General features: G+C 31.7%; 1 pseudogene across 1 annotated transcript; it reads left to right on the top strand.

The window, feature by feature from the left end:
* Positions 1-845: 845 nt before the first annotated feature.
* LOC143634449 (uncharacterized) lies at positions 846-16231 on the top strand (annotated as a pseudogene). The gene is made up of 3 exons (XR_013153857.1): positions 846-1942; positions 14400-15407; positions 15851-16231. The product of XR_013153857.1 is annotated as an uncharacterized LOC143634449 (transcript).
* The last annotated feature ends 6754 nt before the right edge of the window (positions 16232-22985 follow it).

The following is a 22985-nucleotide window of genomic DNA, read 5'->3' as shown; positions in this document are numbered from 1 at the left end:
GTGTAGTGGAGAGGAGAGGGGTACCAACCACAATCTACATCAGCACAAAGAGACGCTAAGCCCAATAAGCGGTCGCCAAACCTCCATCCGACAAAGCTTTAGCGGGCGCTATAGGAAGGAGGGTATGCATGGGGTTAACTCAAAACCAACCAATTTATCTTTAATTTTTAGTTAAAACTACTACAATCTTATGAAAATGTGGTTAAGTTAAAGTTTCACTAAACATAATCTAAAAAAGAATAATGTATTTATCCCTCTCAATCAATAACCTATAAATTAAACCATCAATATTATTGAAACTGTATATAGAAACTGTATCGATTAACCGGTCGCTTTAGATTCTTGTTCATGTCGAACCGATCAGAATTACAAATGAAAAGGTTAATAAAAAATTGAGAACATGAATATTAATTTCGTATTACAATAAATTTAGAAAAATAATGGAAAACCATGATTGTTATCAAATATGTAGACATAAAGTCGTTTGGATGTTTTTTTTGACAAAAAAATCTCTCAAGGTGGAGGGATACTTTATTGAGAAATGGCGGAATTTTAGTCTATTATACATGGTTTGGTGATTTGAATCATTTGATGCAATTTTTGTTTGTAAATTTGATCATTTTTGACCAAATATTATATATAAATGATTAAGTTGGTCGTTAAATAAATAAAAAAATTTGTACCTACTGTCCCATACAATATTCATTTTTGTCCACTATATTAGAGGAGCCAACTCGATCGAAACTAGCTAATTTATTTCATTTACCTTACCACCAACTTTGCCTTTTCGGTTTGTGTTTTTCGATCATCTCTCTTTCCTTTTATTCTTATTAATAATCCCTCTCACATCTCCGCTTGATAGCTGCAGTTCCCTGGTATGTCCGTTCAACCGGCACACAAGGCGGTTTTCGTAAATCAAAGAGAGGAGAACCCGGGTAACAACACGTCTATAGTGTAACCCATTTGTTTGGCTCTCTGTTTTACTTAATAAACAGATCGATCGAAACATGGCATCTACTTTACACACCAAGCTTGCTCACTTACTAATCCCACTTGAAGACGTTGTAAACGCCACCAACAACTTTCATCAACATAACCTCATCGGACACGGTGGACTTGGAACAGCATACAAAGGACAACTCTTACGGTCTGGGAGTTTGATCAAGATTTCTGCGCTCAGGTTAGATCATCGTAAGCATGGGGAAGGAGACATCGAGTTCTGGACGGAAATCACAATGCTTTCTGATCTCAATCATCCAAATCTAGTCTCTATTATTGGATTTTGTGATGAGAAACACGAGAAGGTCATCATAACCACTTACGCGGCCAAAGGAAGCCTTGAGAAGCATCTGGACAATCCGAACCTCACATGGACACAAAGATTGAAGATATGTGTAGGCGTGGCCCATGCGTTGAGTTACCTCCATCATGATGAGGGGCGTGGTTATGGTGTTATACATCTTAACATCAACAGCTCCACGATTTATTAGACGAGAACTAGGAACCCAAGTTATCCGGTTTTAAAGTTTCCGTCAAACAATCAGTTAACCGAATGGACCGGGTCATTCTTTCTGAACCTATTGGCGCAATAGGGTATGTAGACCCAGAAATTGAAAAGACCAAAGGTGTGACACACAAGTCTGATATCTACTCATTAGGTGTGGTTTTATTCGAATTATTGTGCGGGAGAAGAGCATATATTAAGAACGAGACGAGTAGTTTTCTAGCTCGATTGGCCAAATATCATTATGAAAATGAAACGTTGCAAGATATAGTCTATCATGATCTAAGGAATCAAATGTCCCCGTATTCACTTAGAATATACTCAAAAACGGCATATTCTTGCTTAGAAAAAGAACGAGCAGACCGCCCAAATATCCTCATTATTGTCGATAAACTAGAGAAAGCATTGAAGCAAGCATTAAAGTTTAAGCCGGGTTTTGTAAGTCATTTCTTATTAAACTTTTTTTTATGTATGAGGTTTAATTTGTTTTTTAACACCAAATTATTCCACCTATTTTCATACACCATGAGACTTAGAACATCATCATTTCAGATGTCTATCATCTCAAAACATATTTTGATACGTTGTCTCTCATCTCCACACACATTTTGATACGTTGTTTAATTTACTTACAAATAGCAGTTAAGAAAGAAATAAATTAAATTACCATAACTTTTTTGTATAACACCTGTTTATTACGTAATGATTGTTATATATTGTTTTTTTTTTTCATATTTTAACTCTCAATATAATTTTTATTTTTACTTTTTTATTGGGAATGATAATTAATGGAGTGATTATTGACAATCCTAAATCCTAAGACTATGTGTAGTGGGACATTTTCCAAAATGCCCCAAAAAGCGTTGGGAAGACAACCCCATGGCGCTTTTTTTTTTTTGGGGGGGGGGGGGAGACAACCCCATGGCGCTTTTTTTTTTGGGGTGGGGGCACTTCCCACACAACGCCGAATGGGGTAGGAAAGGAGGAAGATGACAGGCTGTTTTATTTTCTTTTTCTTTTTAATATAATAATAATAATAAAATATTAATGAGAAAATGATTTGAATTGGTTTCATCCACTACACCCATTTTAGTCAAAAAACCTCTTTGGTGACGTGGAGCCACACGACGCAAAAAACCCAAATAAGGGCTCCATCCACTGGACAAGTCTGATTTCATAATGAATCGCAACAATTTGTCTTATGTTTGCCTAATACATGATTAGTATGTGTTGGTTTTTGTAACACCTCGGCTTTAAGCGGAATACGCCCAGGTGTAACGTACATATCACTCATAGCTCGTAACACTATTAAAGTGACAATAATTATATTTATTTCATTCGTAACATAACAAGTACACAATTATTCATAATTAAAAAAAACACTTCATCGAAAAAATAAATAAGTTCTTTATTCAAATAACTTAAGGTATACTAATGATCTTCATCCTTAGCATGTCATCAATTAAACCTATAGCACGTTGAAAATAATATATTTGTCAACAATTAAGTTGGTGAGTTTTCATAAGTTTTTGTGTATACATATATATATATATAAACGGCACGATTCAACTTTCGTAATGTAATAAATATTCAAGCGTAAAGTAAATAAAATCAATTAAGGTCGTCCTCCCGTTCCTTTAGTCGAGGCCGTAGTAATAAGGGAAATGAGAACCACCTTACGAACTGTGACATTCGTCAATTTCGGATTTCGATTTTTCCTTCGCGATTTATTTTAATAAATTATAGTTCAAACCCGTATTGTATTGTAAACCTGACCCGGTAATTTTATTAATCATTTAAGTCGATCTTTAAAGTTCTCACGTACTTGGTTCATCAAGCCCGTCATGCAGGCGTGTACTAATCGTTGTTCATTTAACATAAAATTTGTTTATAAATTGTAAGGGGTACTTCTTGCCATTCTCAATCTATGTTAACAATTTGTTAAGTTTAGTAACCTTAGTATAATATTTAGGAGTTGGAGGACCTGTTTGCAAATAACTAATATATATATATATATATAAATACATAAAACCCTAAACCTAAAACATAAACATCAAACTACCAGCCGCCACCCCACCTTTGTAGCCGTTTTCCGGCGGCCGGAATCAATTCCGACGGCCCCATCACCTCCGGCGGACCACCGACGCACGCCACCACCACCTCCATCTTCTTCCTCTTGTTTTTCCGGTGAACACCTCCGACCCCATAACCCCCCTCATATGTTTTTCCGGCCACCTCCCTTTCTCCCCACGATTTTCCGACCACCCCACCGCCCTGCCGTTTTTCCGGCGTCTCCGGATCTCCGGCGACGAGCTCTCTCTCTCGTCGTCCCCCTCTCTCTCGGCTCCCTCTCTATCTCTAACTCTCTCGCGTCATCTCTCTCCCTCTTCACTTTCTCTCTCTCTCTGTTTCGTTTCCGGCGCGTCTCCGACGGCCGGAATCGGCTCCGGCAGTTTCTTTGTTTCTTCATCTCCGACGGCTCGCAAACATACAATAGGTAAAGTTAATTCGAGTTTTGGTATTGTTATTTTTCGTATAGAGATTGTCATATTTAAACCGTTAAAAAAATCGATTATGTTGTTGGATTATATAATTTGAAACGGGTTGATTTGGGTATTGAGTTGGTTTGTTTTGGGTAAAAGATGAACACCCGGGAAATGGATATAATAAGTTCTTAGGTTTAATTATTTTGGTTCGGTTGGTTTGTACATAAGTTGTTGAACGAGAGGTCTCGGGTTCGAGTCTCGTCCTAGCCGGTTTTGGTAGTACCTTTTCATACAATAAAATTTATTGTTGCTATTAATACTTATATCGCTACGTAAAGATTATTATTAGTATTATTACATATAACTTACTATTATACTTATTTATCAGTAATATTATTATTATCATTATTATTATAAATATTTATATTATTATTAGTATTATTATCATTATTATTATAAATATTAAAGTTGTCATTATAATCAATAAAGATCATATTATTATCCATTAAAATCATATTGTTATTATTAATTACTTGCAATAATACTATTGTATTTATTTTTGTGAACTCGTTTAAAACTCGAACCGACATCGAGTATGGTATCATTGTTTATTGTCAATATTATTTACTATTATTATTATTTTTTTACCAACAACACTTTGATTAATACCAAGGTTTTTATTATATAACTATTATTACTTGTATTATTAATAATAATTATTGTTATATATACTATACTATTAGTAATATTAATAATAATTATTGTTATTATTATTATCTTCATTATCTTATATATATATATATATATATAACATATCTTTTTTTGAAGTATTATTATCATTACTATCATTACCATTAATAATAATATTATAAGCTTTATTATCAACTCATTTATATAAAACCGAACTCTTGATTTAAATGTGGTTAGTTTTCTATTTAATATTTGTGATCATTAAAGCTCATTAGTACGTTATCATTTTATTTGGATTATCAATTAAGTATAAGTTCAAGCACGTTCACCGGCAACCCGATTAACAACCGAACCTCCTCGTTCAATATTTCCAATATAGTTTCATTATGGTTTCAAGTTAATTAATAAATATTACATTATTTATTTTAGCTAAGGTGCTTATCGTTTCAAGTCGGATCTGTTCGTTTACCGTTCGAGCTTCGTTTATTTATCTATTTATTTCTCGGTTCATCAGTCGAGGTGAGTACTTTCATACCCCTTTTTCCATCTTTTGTTTTGGGGTGACATTTCATACCTATCAAACTAAATGCTTTATTTACTTGAATCTTAAACCCACAAACGTGATTGTATACTTTACTTGAATAATTGCTTGATTTGGTGTTCTATGCTTACATTTTATGTGCCTATGTTTTTATCGCTTTCAATCATGGGGAAGTCTATAAATCCGTGATCTATCTGGTATTCTCTTATAGCACGGTGTCGTTAACGTAATGCAATTAACGATATTCTATTAAATCTAGACTACTTGGCAACCCCTTGTAGCTAGGTGGCGCTAACGTAATTCTATTAACGATTGTCAATTTATCCAAGTTGTTGCTTTTATTTATTGTTTTGTATGCAAGTTTTGTGGCTTTTTATTACTATATACTTATATGCTCAAACTTATGAATTGCTCACCAACCTTTGTGTTGACAAACTTTATTTTATGAAATGTTACAGGTTTGATTTTTGTTGACTCGAGGGCTTGACGGAAAACGTTACCAAGACTATTAGGGTATTAGTAAAATGAACAATATGAATGCTATTTGTTTATATGAACGAGATGTGTTATTATTGATTTGTTGAAATAAAATGAGTCGAATAAATATTGTCACTTTAAATAGTGTCTTGTGTATTTGTCAAATCACGTTGCACCCCAGCATGTTCCGCCTTTGGTCGGGGTGTGACACGAACAATCAAAGTCGTAACTTTAGACGGCATAGGTACGTCCCATCGGACTCTCCCACTATGTGTATGCGTTTGCGTAACTTCCACCATAAGAATAGTAAACAAGTTGCAAGCAAGTTCACGTATAATCATAAAGAATATGCAATAATAGTATTAGCATGTACGCTAATTGTGAATTGGTTTATAAACAAGCACATAACTAACGATATAAAATTTGTGACATGCGCTACACCCCAAAAATATTAAAAACGTTAAAAATGGAATTTTGAATAACTCACTTGGAATAAGGAATACGGTAACGAGGAGATGGAAGTGATTAGAGCAACTAGTTGGTCTCGCGAGAAGTTCCGACAATTTGTCATAGTTTTAAAAGTATAACCAACATAAACATCCTAACGGGGTAAAATAAAGGAAGAAAAAAAACATGAAATACGATATGACGGGTTTATGACGGATTTGGGGATCGTTAAAGGGTTTATTATATTTTATAGAATATTTGATAAAAGTGAAATAACATTTCATTAGTTTAATTACAAACGTCGTTTTCTACTTTTCTACCCTCTCCACCACGATTGCACATGCGCCACACCTCCTTCCTCCGGTAGTCCAAATACTTGGCCGACCACATACCACCGACGTCCTCCGCCGTGGGCTCACGCCTTTTTTTGGCCGCCTTCCTCCAGCCTTGCTTGTTGGTACTCTTTCTCGAATCCTCTGATCGTGACGGTGAGTTTAGATTCATTTGTTAATTGTTCTTGATATTGTTATTTATTTAGGTTCATTTGTTAATTGTTAAATTTTAGATTATAATTAGCAAATTAAACCCGCGGTAAAACACTATTATGTAATGAACCGACCTGAATCGTTGAACTGATCCGAAATTTTTATATCTGATTCCATAAACACTATTACAAAAAGAGGTATTTGCTACGGTCAATTTTGTAGCAAATCTGTAGCAAAACAGGGTTTGCTACGGGATTTGCTACGGATTTGGTCCGTGGGTACAAGTCTCGTAGCTAACTTATTTGCTACGAGTTTTTGCTACGGAATCGGAATTTTGCTATGATCTTAGATACCAAAATAAACGTCGTTATTTTAGTTGCATTAGCTACAGATTTTGCTACAAAATTGTTGGCTACGGATTGTTAGCTACGAATTATTAGCTACAACATTTTGCAACGTTTTTTTTAACTATGAACTTTTAGTTACAAAATTTTGCTACGATATATAACTACATAATTTTGCTACAGAATTTTTTAGCTACAGAAATTGCTACCAACTTCAGCAACAACTTTGGCTACGGGAATTGGCTATGGTTTTTGCTATGAAATTTAGCTACAAATTCGATTGAGTTTTGCTATGAATGTAGCTACGTAGATTCCCATGCTTTCACAACAGATTTAGCTACAATATTTTCTTAATATTCTTTCGAACTTTTCTCTATAAAAAATATATTCAAATTTTTGTACAATACCATACCAAAGATAAAAATAGCATAAAATATCCAAAAGTGCATACAATAAAAAACAAAATTTAGTTTTGCAATATCAACCTATATATGAGAAAATATTTCTAGCTGGTTTCATGATAATAACTAAAGTTTCTCATTTATTTGAGCATATAATCTCTCATTTTCTTCAATTTTCTTCAACACAACATTTTTTTTCTGCTTTTCGTTCCAACCCGCTCTATATTCTCGTTCCAACTCAACTATCTTTTCGTTCCAACTCCGCTCTTTATCATGTGCAACTCTACTAGGATTGGGCTCCCGAGACTCAACTCCACAATCACTGGGTCTCCGTTCACCATGGAATCAACTACCAACATCATGAACACCACCACTACCATGGTTATCTTTACTACCATTCATAATGTATATACCGGCACCCTACGTACAAATAAAATTATAATATGTTAAAAAAATTAGCATTTGATGATATACAAATTGCATTATATTATATATATTAATATGAAAAATCAACATATATATATCGGAAAACTGTAAAACATAACTAAACAACGACATTTATAATTAGTCATACCTTTAAATCGAACAAAAACAAACACACCTCGTGAAGTTGGAGCGACTCATAGAAAGTGCACCTGAAAAGCACAGTAAAACAAAAACAACATGTGTCATTTTACTAATATTGAACCTCATGATGTGAGATCTAATATTTATGTTTGTGACTAAGAAAAACTTAAAAACAAATTATGTAAGTTGTCATATCTTATATAACGAATCAATATCAAAATTCGTCGAGAAAGTAATAGCCAAACTGGTAAATCGAAACCGTTATATCAAAAAAGGCATACAACATAATCAAAGAAACCCGTCAATTCAATAAGTTTATAAACAACAATAAAAAGTAAATGTAATAACTCACAATGCAAAAAGTTTGACCCGATTACCGGTTGATGATTATAGTAATGTCACAAGTGAAAAGTAGTTCTAATATGTTTCATACATCATGTATTGGCCAAATAAACAAACATCTCATCACAAAACACATGAACAGATTCAGAATTCACAAGACAGATTTTAACATGCAAATGTGTATTTTATTACCTTAGGAAATCATGAAAATAAATTATGAAAATTTTAAAACAGTAACACAAATGGACTAGGTTTCTCAAAATATTTTTATTATAATTTTATCTTACATACAAAAAAGAAAACAATTCAATCACTACAGATAGGTACAAAGAGTTCAGCAGATTGCGTAACAAAACGTGTTGACTTGGTTAAGCCACAATACTAATCCAAATCAAGCAAGACCAATTAGATTAAATCTTAACTCAAAAGGTGAAGTTTCAAAAGTGGAACAAGCCCATTTTGACTTGTCAAAAAAGAGTTATGATGTCGGAAATGTAGACCAGATCTCGAATCCCAGCATCAGCTTTGACACATGTTTTTGTAAAATCATAAAAATCATTCAAAACTCGTCCAAAAATTACAAATAGTAACTTTCTGGAAACTAGACTCAAAGTAGAACATCATGGTAACAAGAAAAGATCTAAAAAAATAAATTATCATCGAGTTAGAGACCAAATAATAAACGAGAACAAATCTGTAAGCTAATTGCTGTCATCAAACCTCAAACCCTAACATGTTTATGTCATCTCTAAGGTTCTAATTCATCAATTAACATCATAATCATCCATATTACAAAGATTTAACATCTAGGTTTGTACAATAACTAATCAAAAACATGAAATCAATGCATAAAACTTACCATCTAGTGTTAGGAATGATGAGAATCACTCATATGCAACACCAATTGCAAGAATTGAAATTGCTTATGGTTTGTTGGTGGTTTGTGATCGTGAAAAGGGATGGAGGCAGAAGTATCGATTGTGGGAGGGGAACTAGGGTTAGGATTTTGTTTTAATGTTATTTTAATCATCATTTACAATAATAGTCCCTTATTAAACAAGTTTTGACTAAAATGAGCAATTTTAACACCAAGTCGGGTCATAACGAAACATTATGAATAAAATACTAAGGCAAGAAAATAAAATATAGCCTCGTTGATATTTTTGTTAAAGATATTTTATAAAATCCGAACACGTACAACTTACACGTAATGGATTGTAATTTCATGAAATAAGCTATGAACTAAACACATAATCACTTGACATGTAATTCACGTAGCTAAATTTATAAACATATGTTCGAGATATTATTTTCGTATTTCACCAACGTTCGGGGTTAGGTTCACGTGATTCGGTAATTCCTGAATTACCGCTATGTGTATGTATGTGCAATAACCGGCACACTTAATTAATCCTAACTAAGTGAAACGCATGAATGAATGTTTGAGATAATGGAGTTTGCATTAACGACACTAAATCCTAAACATAAATGAGTAAGCCACAACAAATAACAAAATAAAAATTAAAACAAAAAGGACAAAACACTGAACATTGCGGCGACGAACCAACGCGATTTCAGTCGGTATCAATATTGTCTGTGTTAAAGTTTATTTATGAGGTTTTAAATATTTATTTTCTGATTTTACTATGATATTGCTACCGTTTTTTTGAAATCAGTTATATAATACGTGTTTTCTAAAGTTTTCTGTGGATTTTACTACTGACTTTATGAAGTTATTTTCATAATACATATTTCTCAAGTTTGGAATGGATTTTGCTACCAATTTTTGAAGTCGTTTACATAATACTTATTTTCTCATATTTGCTATGAGTTTTGCTACCGTCTTTATGGAATCATTTTTAAGATACTTATTTTTTAAAGTTTTTTACGGATTTTGCTAAGATTTTTTTTGCAACAAAATATTCGTAGCAAAATATGTCTCTAGCTAATCCGTAGCTAATCGTAGCAAAAATTGCGACCGATATTTTATGTAGCAAAAATCCACAGTAAATGCCATGTAAATTAGTTTTTTCTATTATAGAATTAATGGTTCTTGTTCGTTATGGAGTTATGGTAAAAATGATATATTTCTTTTTAAAGCAGTCTAAACTATTTTTTTTATCATCTTTTCACTATGCATGTCAACTTGTTTTAAAGTATTCAAACGCAGGTTTACAATAATAGTTGTTGACAAAGATCTATGTTATTTTGCTACGTTACAGATTTCGGAAAATTAGTTTTAAATTTGTTTTCTTTTCCTACCATTTTGAAATGAATTTTATGTTACTTTTTTTATTTCCCCAAATTTGCTACGAAATTTGTTACGAATTTTACTAAACTTTATGTTATAAAGTTTTAAATATTAATTTTTTTATTTTGCTACGCATTTTTGATACCGTTTTTTTTTGAATCATTTTTGTGATACTTATTTTCTCAAATTTGCTATGGATTTTGCTACCAATTTTAAGATTTCAGTTTTTATAATACTTATTTCTCAAGTTTGTTACGGATTTTGCTACCGATTTTATGAACTAATTTTTATAATACTTATTATCTTGAGTTTGCTACGGATTTTGCTATGAGTGTTTTCTTGCAACGTAATATTCGTAGCAATATCGTAGCAAAATGTGTCCCTAGCTAATCCGTAGCTAATTCGTAGCAAAAATTGCTACCGATTTTTTTCGTAGCAAAAAATCGGTGGCAAATACCTCTTTATGTAGTAGTGAAAACTGAAGCATTTTAAACCAATGCACAACCTAAAAAATTAATCAATCCACCACTGATAGCTAGATACACTATAAGAAATACCTATGAGATCGTTAGAAGTAACAGTTTAAAATATCAAAATATATTTCTTGTTATGTTACCTATAAAAATGCATGCTATTGGTTATGACTTGAGTAAGATGAGTGCATATTTTTGGTCATCAGGTCGGTATCTCATGATATTATCCCGTGAAACTTTTTAAAAACTAAGCTAATACATGAATACTCGTTTCATTACCAATTACAAATATAGGTTTCGTGATTATTCATCTGTCCATGTTTGTTTTCCGTCCCTATTGTGTATATAACAATCATCTCACACAGCCACTTACCACCATTTGTAACTAGTGGCTAACCACCACTACCAAACGGAAGAATAAAAAAAAATTCAAAACACATATGCTAATTATAAATAGACAAATCATACTTATCATTGTGTATGTATATTGATATTCCATTTTTTTTCGTTTTATTAACTTCAACAACTACCCTTACTGTTATTTAATTACATTTACATTTACATTTACTTATTTTAGAAAGATCATGTCACACGCAACTTAATCATACTCCTAAATATACACCTTATCTACAATGGTGGTAGAACCTAACCTACTTGGGAAGAACACCGGCATGTACAATTACTATTAGACTATAAGCCCCTTAGTTTTGTTACGCTTCTCCCATTTATGTAGATGAGAATTTCTAACTTGTGTCCATTTGAAAATTATAGAAAAATTCAGTTAACACTACTTGTCTTGGTTAGAACATTCCCATATCTTCCACTATATTTAAATCTAAAATTACAATAAAAATCACTACATTTTCTCTCGTTTTCAATTAAATAATATTTTATACCATGATTATTACATTTTATCGCTGCTTCACTAACATCCACTTTCAAAGTATAGTAAAAATTACTGGGGTGATGTAGGAATTTTTTAAATATACAGAAAAATCACTGCATAATCACTCGCATCTACTCACAACATCTTAAACCACTCCTTAAATTATAAAAGTCTCACTCACATTATTTGATGGATAGTACGTTAATGCTCTTACATCCTCTTTAACCAGTTGCATTACTTCTCCCCTTATAAAAATTTTATACTTGCTGAAAAATGGGAAGAAAAAAAAACCCTTCAACCCAACCCTCAAATGTAAACGAATTTAGGTAACACCACCTTCTTCTCCATGGCCTATATCTTAGTTTTTAACACGATCATCCTCCCATACTCCGTATTAGACTATATCTGTCTTTGCTCTGACCCTTCTTTGCTCCGACCGACCAATATTTGTGTTATCCCTCCTAACATGTCTTGCAAGTTCCTAATAGTCTTGAAAGAGTACAGAATGACCTAATTGTTCAATCATCTCTCATCGGCTACATCACATGGGATTGGGGACTTTTGCTACTTTACCGTTGGATTTAGCTCCCACAGTGGGTTCTAACGCTTACATGTACCACTCTAGCTAAGTCTTGTATAAAAGCGCACTTGTTGCCGTTTTAATTTAAGGCGCGATTGGTTACAAAATAGGAGTCTGACTTTGTTGGTGTTTTTTTGTCAAAGAGGTGGTTAAATAAAGGGTCAGGCTAAACGTGCCTCCTGCTACTTGTCATACTCCTTCCCCGGAAAAACCAACTTTCATATTACCCCTTGAAATCATATAATTAACAAGTTAACACAAAATTAATTATTTCAGATTATTTTTTTTACAAGTTGCGTTTTCTTTTTATGATTTCAGGTTTAGGATTTCGGGTTTAGGGTTTCGGGTTTAGGTTTTAGGGTTCGGGTTTAGGGTTTATTTTGTAAAATATATATATATATATATATATATATATATATATATATAAAGATATACTATTAAAATTAAAAAAAAGATATTATATATTTACAATATTAATACTTAAAAAAATAAATTAATAGTAATACTTGATAGTTTTTAATTTGATATGTGTAGTGGAGATTATTAAGTGAAAACAAATGTTGTAGAAACTAATATGTATATTATTAAGTGAAAAATAATGTTAAGAGTTAATGATAATTAATCTAAAAAGTTCGAGAGTATATTTAGTAAAAATGGTTTTAAAAAGGAGGGGGGGGGGGGGGGGGGCGGGGTGTTACGTTTAGTAGCACCGTTAAATAAATGTATAGATGTAGTTCCAGTTTCTTGATCTAACTTTTTCTTCCTTTTTTCTTGAAACTTTGTTTTGATGTTTGAATAAGTTTCGGACTTGTTTCTAAAGATTATCTTTTTAATAAAAGATATTAGTTTATTTAAGGAATGAGATGTTTGAGGTTTTTAAATTATGATGTTTAAATTTTGAAAATATATATATATTTTTTTAGTCAAATGCATTGAAAATAATCAAATTATACATAAGATAAATAGTGGTTGTCGGTGTCTAAATTTTTTGGTTAATTTTATATAGACTTTACTTGCCTTAAAAATAAGAAACAACCAAATGCATTTCACACTTCCGGTTGTCATTTCCATTTTGATAAGGTGGTAAGGTGGCTTGGGTACGAAATTGTTGGTCAATGGTTGAATCTGATAGTGTATAAATATTTAGTTGTAAAATAAATAAAATAAAACTGTTCAACCACCATCTCTGGTCAACATCCAACCACCAGCATCTCAGTAGGATTCAAGGTCAAGAAGAGAGTCACGGAATTACACTTTTAAAACCTCCTCGGTGACAAACCATTTTCTGATCGAAACCCTTGATGTGAGTGGGTTGTGAGTAGCAGGTCGGAAAAACGAAACCCAATAAAGATGAGAAACCCAGAACATTGTGGTTCACATCAAGAAATGGAAACACAGTGGCTGTGGTGTACGTGAGGGAAGACACGAAGCCACTAGCATCAATGGCATGAAGCCCTTCACTCCTTCTGCCCATGCCACATAAGCTTCCCAAATTTTCTCTCTCTCTTCTGCTGTGGACCATGATATCTTTTTTTTATCTTCTCTCCCCGCCCTTATATAACCTTATCTACAAGATTTTCCTCTTTCTCATCCAAATCACCATGCCATCTCAACAAGGACATGTAAGGGCCTCACTTTTTCTCCACCATTGGAGATAGTCTAAAGATATTATTTATTGATGAGACGCACTCGTATAAGATATTATTCATTTATTGATGGGACCTATTAACATAATATATTATTTATGTATTAATAGGACCCACTAGCATATGACAATATTTTTCTTTTTATGTTCAACTTTTTTTGTTATTTCAATCTAAGTGATTACAAATATATTAACCACAAAATATTGTTCTCAAACTTTTAACAAATATATATAATTTCATACAGTAACTCTCTTTTCTCTTCTTACATCATGTTTGTAGGGAAAGAACTTGGAACAATTGAAGATTCAGCTCGATGATGTAAAGTTAGCCACCAATAATTTTTCAGACAAATCCAAAATTACATCTAACAGTTACTATACTTGGTACAATGTAGAACTCGATCATTTTGATAACAAAAACACTTTCTCTATAGAAAGGAAGAGTAAAAGTGAACCACTCAAGACAAACAACACTATAGTTATTAAGCGCTTCCTTCCTGTTGATGACGAGCAAGAAGAAGAATTATTTTTTACAGAACTGGAAATGCTAACTAGTGTTAAGCATCACAACATAGTCAATATATTAGGATTTTGCGTTGAAGGTTTTTATATGATGCTTGTCACAGAGAAATTTTCAAATGGAAACCTTACTAATTATTTGCGAAACATCCAAGCAATGAGTATTTTGACTTGGGAAAAACGTTTGAAAATCTGCATTGGTGTTGCACATGCCTTGAATTACCTTCACTTTGAGATGGAAGATAATAAAGTGATGATACATTCTAATATAAATTACGCCAGAATTGGGTTCAATGAGAATTGGGAGGCAAAGATTGAGGACTTTGAGCATGCAATATTCCTGCCTCCAGATCACAAAGACGAAGCTGTATATAGAAAAACATATTTTGATTCATGGTACCACGTAGATCCAGAATATGAGAATACCGGCAAGTTAAAAAGAGAGACAGATGTGTATAGCTTTGGAGTAGTTTTGTTTGAAATCATATGTGGAAGGCACGCTAGAGACGAAATTTACCTTTACGTAAGCAAGAAAGGTCTAGCTGATGTGGCAAGACAAATCTCCTCCACAGGAGCATACGAGTACATGATAGATCCTGCAGTAAAGGAGGAAACTGGTAAAACGTGTTCTATTCCAAACAGAAGAACCAACAAGGATTCTTTGCAAACATTTTTAAAAATTGCAAATCAGTGTGTGGTAGAGACTCAAGACCAACGTCCAACAATGAAAGTTGTTCTCAAGGAGCTTGAGAAAGCATTACTTTTTCAAGTAAGTCAGGTGTGTGTAATATACATGTGTTTTAATGCATAAGGAATACATATAAATTGCTTCATTTTTAATAGCTAAATTACATATTACATGAAATGATCACGAAAGAATTGGCACGTAGACATCAACATTGATCCAAACTGAAACGGTTGAAGCTTATGGGGGACTTTGCCGATTGCCTTTTCATTTTGATTCAAAATGTGTTTGTATTGATGTATTCCATAAGGTCGTAATATTTTTATCTCATGTCAAATTTCCGTTATCTTAACTAATTATACTTCACTAACAAATTTGGCATGTAATCTATTTATTATTTATTTGGTGGTTTTTAAGGCGTTATCTTTGAACACTGGTTTCGTCAACATCTTATCATCTATTATATTATCAGTTTCCTCATTGTATTATAGATTTTACTCAATAAATATTTATATTATTTCTTAAAGGTTGAGGGAGTACAACAGCCAGATAAGGATCAAGTTGTTAAGAAACTTGAGACACCAACTCATGAAGTTCTCGTAAGACCTTTCTTCTGTTTTTTTTCCTATTCGCCACTTCATCATTTTTGTCATTAAAATGTTTTTAAACGAATTGAGATATGCAAATTGAATATGTTTTACATCACCAAATTTATAGTTTTTCATCATAAATATATAGCTTCTCAACACTAAAATGTTGCTTTTATCAGTAACTTTTTTTATCTCAATTTTTTTTGAAGGAGCAAGTACAACAACCAGAAAATGACCAAGTTGCTGAGGAAGTTGACAAAGTATCTCATGAAATTTATGCATGGCCTTTTCTTTGTTTCTTTTTTGACTTGATCATCCTTTCTTGTATTTTTTTTAAAAGAAAAGGGAAATCTATAAATTTAATTGGAATTTCACGAAACTTCAATATAATAGAAATAGTAAATTGTTATATATAGTTTTTGAATTAAAACAATAATCTACACAATGATGTTGATCAGTTCTTCATGTAAGTAAACATGAATAAAATTAAACCTATGAACCTATGAAGAATAGTAATCGCAGCAGAGTATGATGTAGTTGACATGTTTGTCATCTTGATCGAGTTCTCCTTTTAGGATGTATAGTTAAGGATGATGTTAGGGTTCTTGAGAGGAATCCGGTTTTAGGAGAGATGAGGCACACACAATTGTTATGTTTGTGTGATTAAGTTATGATGTTAATATTATCTCTCTTTATATATACCCAATGGGAAACCCTTTATTAGTTAGTAAGGGTAATATAACCCATCAACAATTACCAAACTAATATATAATAAGGTATAATTTAAATTTTGATCTATTATAATATAAATGATTATAATGGCCATATGTATATATATATATATAGATAAAGGATCCAATACAATAATGGTTTATCATACAATACGTACGCGACTCGTATACCCGTCGATCTTCAATTTAACGCGATGGCAGTTTTGTAATTTTCGTCAAATCTGATCCACTGCTCCCATCGATTCCGTCCACCTTCATCGTCACCATTCAGCAATCTTCATCGTACAACGATTTCGTCCATTGTCGAAGCCACCATCCACAATCATCATACATCGTCGTCTATTATTTGTTCACAGGTTTGTTAATATTTTGATAAAATTGAAATGAAATTGAAATTGATGAACCTAATTCATCAATTAACCTTTAAATTGATCTAATTAATCATCAATTTGAAGATTCGGTCGATTAATTTTTTCAATTTTTAGTGGGTTATGCCTGAACGTTTAAACTCTTTTGCCTGAACGTTTAAACTCTCTTGCCTGAACGTTTAAACTTTTTTGCCTGAACGTTTAAAGGTTTAACATTTGAAAAAACACAACATTTAACATTTGTTAGTTTAGAAGTTCTGTTTAGAAGTTCTGAACTTCAGGTGTTTAATTTTTTTTTTGTTAGTTTAGAAGTTCTGTTTAGAAGTTCAGAACTTCTAAATTTTTTTGAACACCCAGAACTTCTTAGAACGTTTAAAGATGTTCATGATTTTTGAACACCCAGAATTTCATTGAAAGTATTAGAACGTTTAAAGATGTTCATTTTTTTAACACCCAGAACTTCATTGAACGTTTATTGGTCTTCAGTTTTGTTTCAGAACGTTTAAACATAACATTTTGAACTCTAATAAGAGCTCGATTGAGTGCGTTATTTCTGCAATCCCATAATCAATTGATGATTCTAAATACTTCTACACATCAATTCGATTGATTAAAATCATCATTTTGGTGTTTATTTTGGTCAGAACGTATAAACTTTGAGTAGAACGTTTAAACATGAACCCTAATCATAGCTCAATTAAGTGTGTTAATCTGTATTTTCATAATCGATTGATGATTCTAAAGCCTCTTACACATTAATTCGATTGATTAAATCATCAATTTTTGATCAATTTGAAGATTTTTAATGTTTAGTGACGTTCTATTTCAATTTTGGTTTTTGACTTTTGAGATTTCATACTGTAAGCTGTGATTACAGTTAAGAAATTGGATTATATTGAGCGACAAGTTCCGAATTTGGATCAGAGTTGATTTGTAATCGACGAATTTTGATTGCGAACTACTGTTGGGTTATTTACGAAATTGCCACCGCGCGTTTTTTAATCAAACGTTCTGGAATGTCGCGTACCTAATGTACGATAAGCCCTTATTGTACGTTAACCCACTCCTATATATATATATATATATATATATATATATATATATATATATATATATATAGGGTAAGGATCCTAAGAGAACCCTTTGCAAATTGAGAACTTTGAGAACCATTTTGGATCACTATAAACACCTTTAAAAAAATATTTAAAAAAATCATAAAACAAAAAATAATAAAAATTTTAAAAAAGTAAAAAAACCAAAATTCTTATATTTCATTCCGGTTTCACTAAAAAAGTAAAAAAAAAAACGTCGTATTATACACATATGTATAATTTTATTTAATCTTTAGTTACGTAATATACACATATGTATAGTATCATTTATCTTAAATTATACATATGTGTACAAAAAAACATGTAAATGTACATATATGTATATATTATACATATGTGTATATAATTTAGCTAAACCGAGTTTTTTTTTATTTTTTTAGTGAAACCGGAATGAAATATATGAATTTTGGTTTTTTTACTTTTTTGATTTTTGTGTTTTTTTTATTTTATGATTTTTTTTTTATTTTTGGGTTTTTTGTGATTCAAAATGGTTCTCATAGTTCTCAATTTCAAAAAGGTACTCTCATGATCCTGATCCTATATATATATATATATATATATATATATATATTGTTTGGTTGTTAAGGGTTCCTAAGAGTTTTTAACTTTTTTAAAGTTCTTAAATGATACCAACCCTATATATATATATATATATATATATATATATATATATAATCTTACATTCTCCCACTTGGCCGAGTAATCATTTATTATGAGTATTAGATAAGCCTGATCAGAAGTTAAACACTCATTTTAGCTTTAAACTCAAACTGGGGCAGAGAAATACATTCATTGAATTGAACATTAGCTCAAGACCTCCATTAATCATACTGCAGTCCATATTTAAAACCTAAGTAGTTATGATCAAAATTTTCAAGTAATCCCTTCAAACGTTTGATTTGTATAATAATTTGTCTATATGTCATTATGCATGCAGAACATATTAGGAATACAAAATCAAAATTGACGAGGAAAATTAATAGTTAATCATTCATAGTACGATATGAAATTGTACATGGTCATCAATAAACCCCTCATGATTATAAGCGCTTTCATAATACTTATGGGTAATAGACATTTAGTTTTAGGATCCTTAAGCATATCATGAATGTATTCGATATGAAAATTTAGACTCCTCAATTCGTTCATAAACGAATAATTAGTTTCATATCAAAATTTAATACAACACCTCTCAAATTGTTTCTGTTTGAGAAAACATGGTAGTTGACTTTATCACAATAAGTTTTTAATATATAATTTATATGGAGTTTAATAAAACTTATGAGTCCACTAATAAATATTCAACAACAATTATTGACAACGTTGTAATTAATCAACATATTATGTCATTATGACTTAGGTTGTTGTTATCAGTTCATTATGACTCCTCCATGAGACAGATTTATTTACTGCCATAAGAATATATCTCGAAAAGTATATTTTCTTATCTATGAATATGACAAAGTTTAGAGAAATCTACTGGTTTGAATTCTCACTTTTTCTTTTAAATTATAGTCTTTTGTTTCTGCTAAAGATATTTTAATACTTATTTAGATGTTTCACATTAATCTAGACAAATCTAGTGTGTTGCAGTTTTGAGTAATATCTGAACGAGTATATACTTGAACTTATATAAGGCTTCTACTTAATGAAGCATAAGGAAATAATCCATATGATCCTATTATCCTCTAAAGTAGAGCAGTAATGTTTGTTACATGTGTAAGGAATATCTCTGAGATCTATATTATCAAAGTATGTGTGAACAATGCTTTGACTTATGTAACATATACTTGTCAGAAGAATGTCATCTATATAAGGGCAAGTTTGTTTTTAGTTTCTCCCACTCATTTTAAGGTAGGTACATTAATCCACTTGGTTTTTGATGAAAATAATTGTATAAATATTTCATCTCATTTTGATGTTTGCATTAACCCATATATGGATTTTATTGACTTATAGACTAAAAGTTCTTTGACCTTTAGTTTATAACTTTTAGGTTGTTTTATAAACAAACAAGTATGTAAGCCAATTGTTAGGGAAAATTGTTTTAATGTTCATCTGATGTTGCTCTTAACTATTATAAGCTACTAGAACAATAAAGATACTTAAAGAAATCATTTGTAATATAGATAAGAAGATTCTTTGATAGTTGGTTTCTCCTTGAATATAACATTTAACAATCAATCATGCTTCTTAATGTCTTAACTTTTTTTATTGGGATTTAGTTTAGTTATGAACACTCTTAGGTGATTCAACCAAATCTCAAATGTTATTTTGACTTATGGAGTCAATTTTGCTAATACTAGCTTTATTCCATTCAGAAGATTGATTGATTTAATGGTTTAATTATAAGGGGTAGGATCATCAAACTTTCCAACATCCATTTCAACTTTAGTTAGGAAGGTTACATAATGATCAATGTCAGTAGGTTTTAAAATTCTAGATGGCCTCCTAAGTTGATCATTGGGTAATTTAAAAAGTTTCAGTTTTATGGATTAGCTCTTAGTTAGGTTGCTATCATTTTCAGGATTCTAAGTGTGTAAGAGTTGGTGCAGTTGGTGTACAAGAGGTGTAACTGGAGTTAAATTTGGAGGAAAATTTAATGACTCTCTCCCCCCGCTTTTTGTACTTTTAACAAGTCATTATAAGAACTTTTACTGCTCCTACTGACCTTAGAAACACTTATATTAGCATGCCTACATTACTACTCCCCCTGTTCATATGTCAATATTTAAATACCAATAAATTCTAATAAAGAAACAAGTTAATGATGTAAGTCGTCATAGTTTCTCTTGTGAGGACTTTTTTAGTTAGAAATCAGAGTATGCCCACATTTAAGAAACAATGAAACTTTTGTAAGAGTAGTAATAAATTCTAAATTATTAAGTTTTGATGGAATAGTGTGCGATGGAGCAGTGTTTTGTATAAGAGGTGTAATTGAGATAATATCAAGTTTTCACTCCCCCACCTCTTGCAAATCTACTAAGTTATAATTGAGACACTTAAAGCTCCCACTGATCTTTAATATCTCCTGAAAAATACAAGAAAAGTTTCAATGATGTACATGACGCGGGAATATGTCATATATATGTTAGACTTGATTTGATTCCATTAACGTTCATATGTCATAAGAGATATAGGAACATAAGTTGAAGAAATCATATTAAGTATATATATGAATGGATTTCTTTAAAACCGTGGACCATGGAAGACATATTAGATACAAGTAAATAGCCTTTTAAATGATAAAAGAATTATGTCTGAATTATTCCGTTTAAATAAGTTTCATGAATTTAAGTGAGATATAACTTCTAGTGGACCATACTTATTTCTTAAGCCATGTAATGTTTAAGGCATTTAACACATGATTGAAAATCACTAAAAATGAGATTATGAAACCCCCCCCCCCCATCAACCATTTCATGATTTCTTATGAAATTTGGTTTTAATGGATGAATTTTATAGGTCTCATTTGTATTTTGTTAACTTTTTATTTGCATGATAACAAAAGTTGTGAAAGTATATAGTATCATCTAGTTTATTTTATAAATGTTTCAGTTCAGATATTGATAACAAATAATATGAGAGTTTAAGGTAAGAGTGATTTTATGTAGGCTATGCAAACCTCATAACTGTCATAATATAGCTTAAATATTGATACTAAATTCAGATTAATCTCCAGAATATTTAAGGTATCATAAAGTGTAATTAGAAGACAGTTTATCATGGCTCTAATAACCTTAACATTTAAATTTGTCACTAACACTCATGTTAGTTAGTTGTTAATTTCGGGTAAACATATAGAACTAGACTCAACCAATCATGTGTTAATGGGAATATTAGGATTAGCAGACTTAAATATCATTAATATACAACTATCAATTTTAGCCGGTTGTTCTTTTGAATTACGGATAGTCTTGTTGCTTATGCCTAATCTAATGACATATTTTTACAATGAGACTTCTCCTTAGAGAACTTAGAGCTGGAAGTAATACTTGTATTTTCTCCATGAACCTTAGAATTATCCTATTTTAGGTTTTAGTGGTAGTGAATTGAATATCATCTTATTTCCAATGCCAAACATTTATTTTCTTGTACGTATGTTGCTGATCAACACACTCATTTCCTTTGGAACTTGATGAGTGTTATAGTTAATTCTTGAGGCATCAAATTGTACTAGTCAAAATGTAGTATGTAATGCATTAGAAAAGGGTCATTATTTCCATTGTAAGCCCTTAATTTTATGGGTAATGGTTTTGTACATTATGATGTATTCAACGATACCATTTAACCTTGTAGTTAGAATTTGGAAGGTATGCATGCACCTTATGAGTTATTTTGATTAGTCTTAGGAAAAACTAAATCAAGAATAACTCTAGTATAGCATTTATTTAAATAAGTTCTTGATTATCATTATCATAAGAGACATTATGAGAATAGAGAAGAATAAAACATGGCAAATGGTCCCTCGGCCTCCAAATAAAAACATTGTTGGGTTGAAATGGCTATTCAAAACGAAGCTCGGGCCCAAAGGGGAGATTCTAAAACATAAAGCAAGGCTTGTAGCTAAAGGATATTCTCAACAAAAGGGGATAGACTTTAGTGAAACCTTTGCTCCGGTTGCTCGGTTTGAGACTATCCGAATGGTCTTAGCCACAGCAGCTCAACGTGGGTGGTCCCTCCACCAACTCGATATGAAGTCTGCATTCTTAAACGGGGATCTTGAAGAAGAGATTTATGTTCAACAACCACCTGGGTTTGAAGTTGAAGGTCAAGAGGATAAGGTGTACATGTTAAAGAAAGCATTATACGGGTTGAAGCAAGCACCTCGTGCTTGGTATTCCCGTATTAATGGATATTT

This window comes from Bidens hawaiensis, unplaced genomic scaffold, assembly GCF_021521415.1.
Source record: "Bidens hawaiensis isolate Kalapana, Puna unplaced genomic scaffold, B.hawaiensis_p1.1 tig00007049_1, whole genome shotgun sequence".
NCBI lineage: Eukaryota > Viridiplantae > Streptophyta > Magnoliopsida > Asterales > Asteraceae > Bidens > Bidens hawaiensis.
The sequence above is the reverse complement of the archived record's forward strand: the minus strand, read 5'-3'. Positions and strand labels throughout refer to the sequence as shown.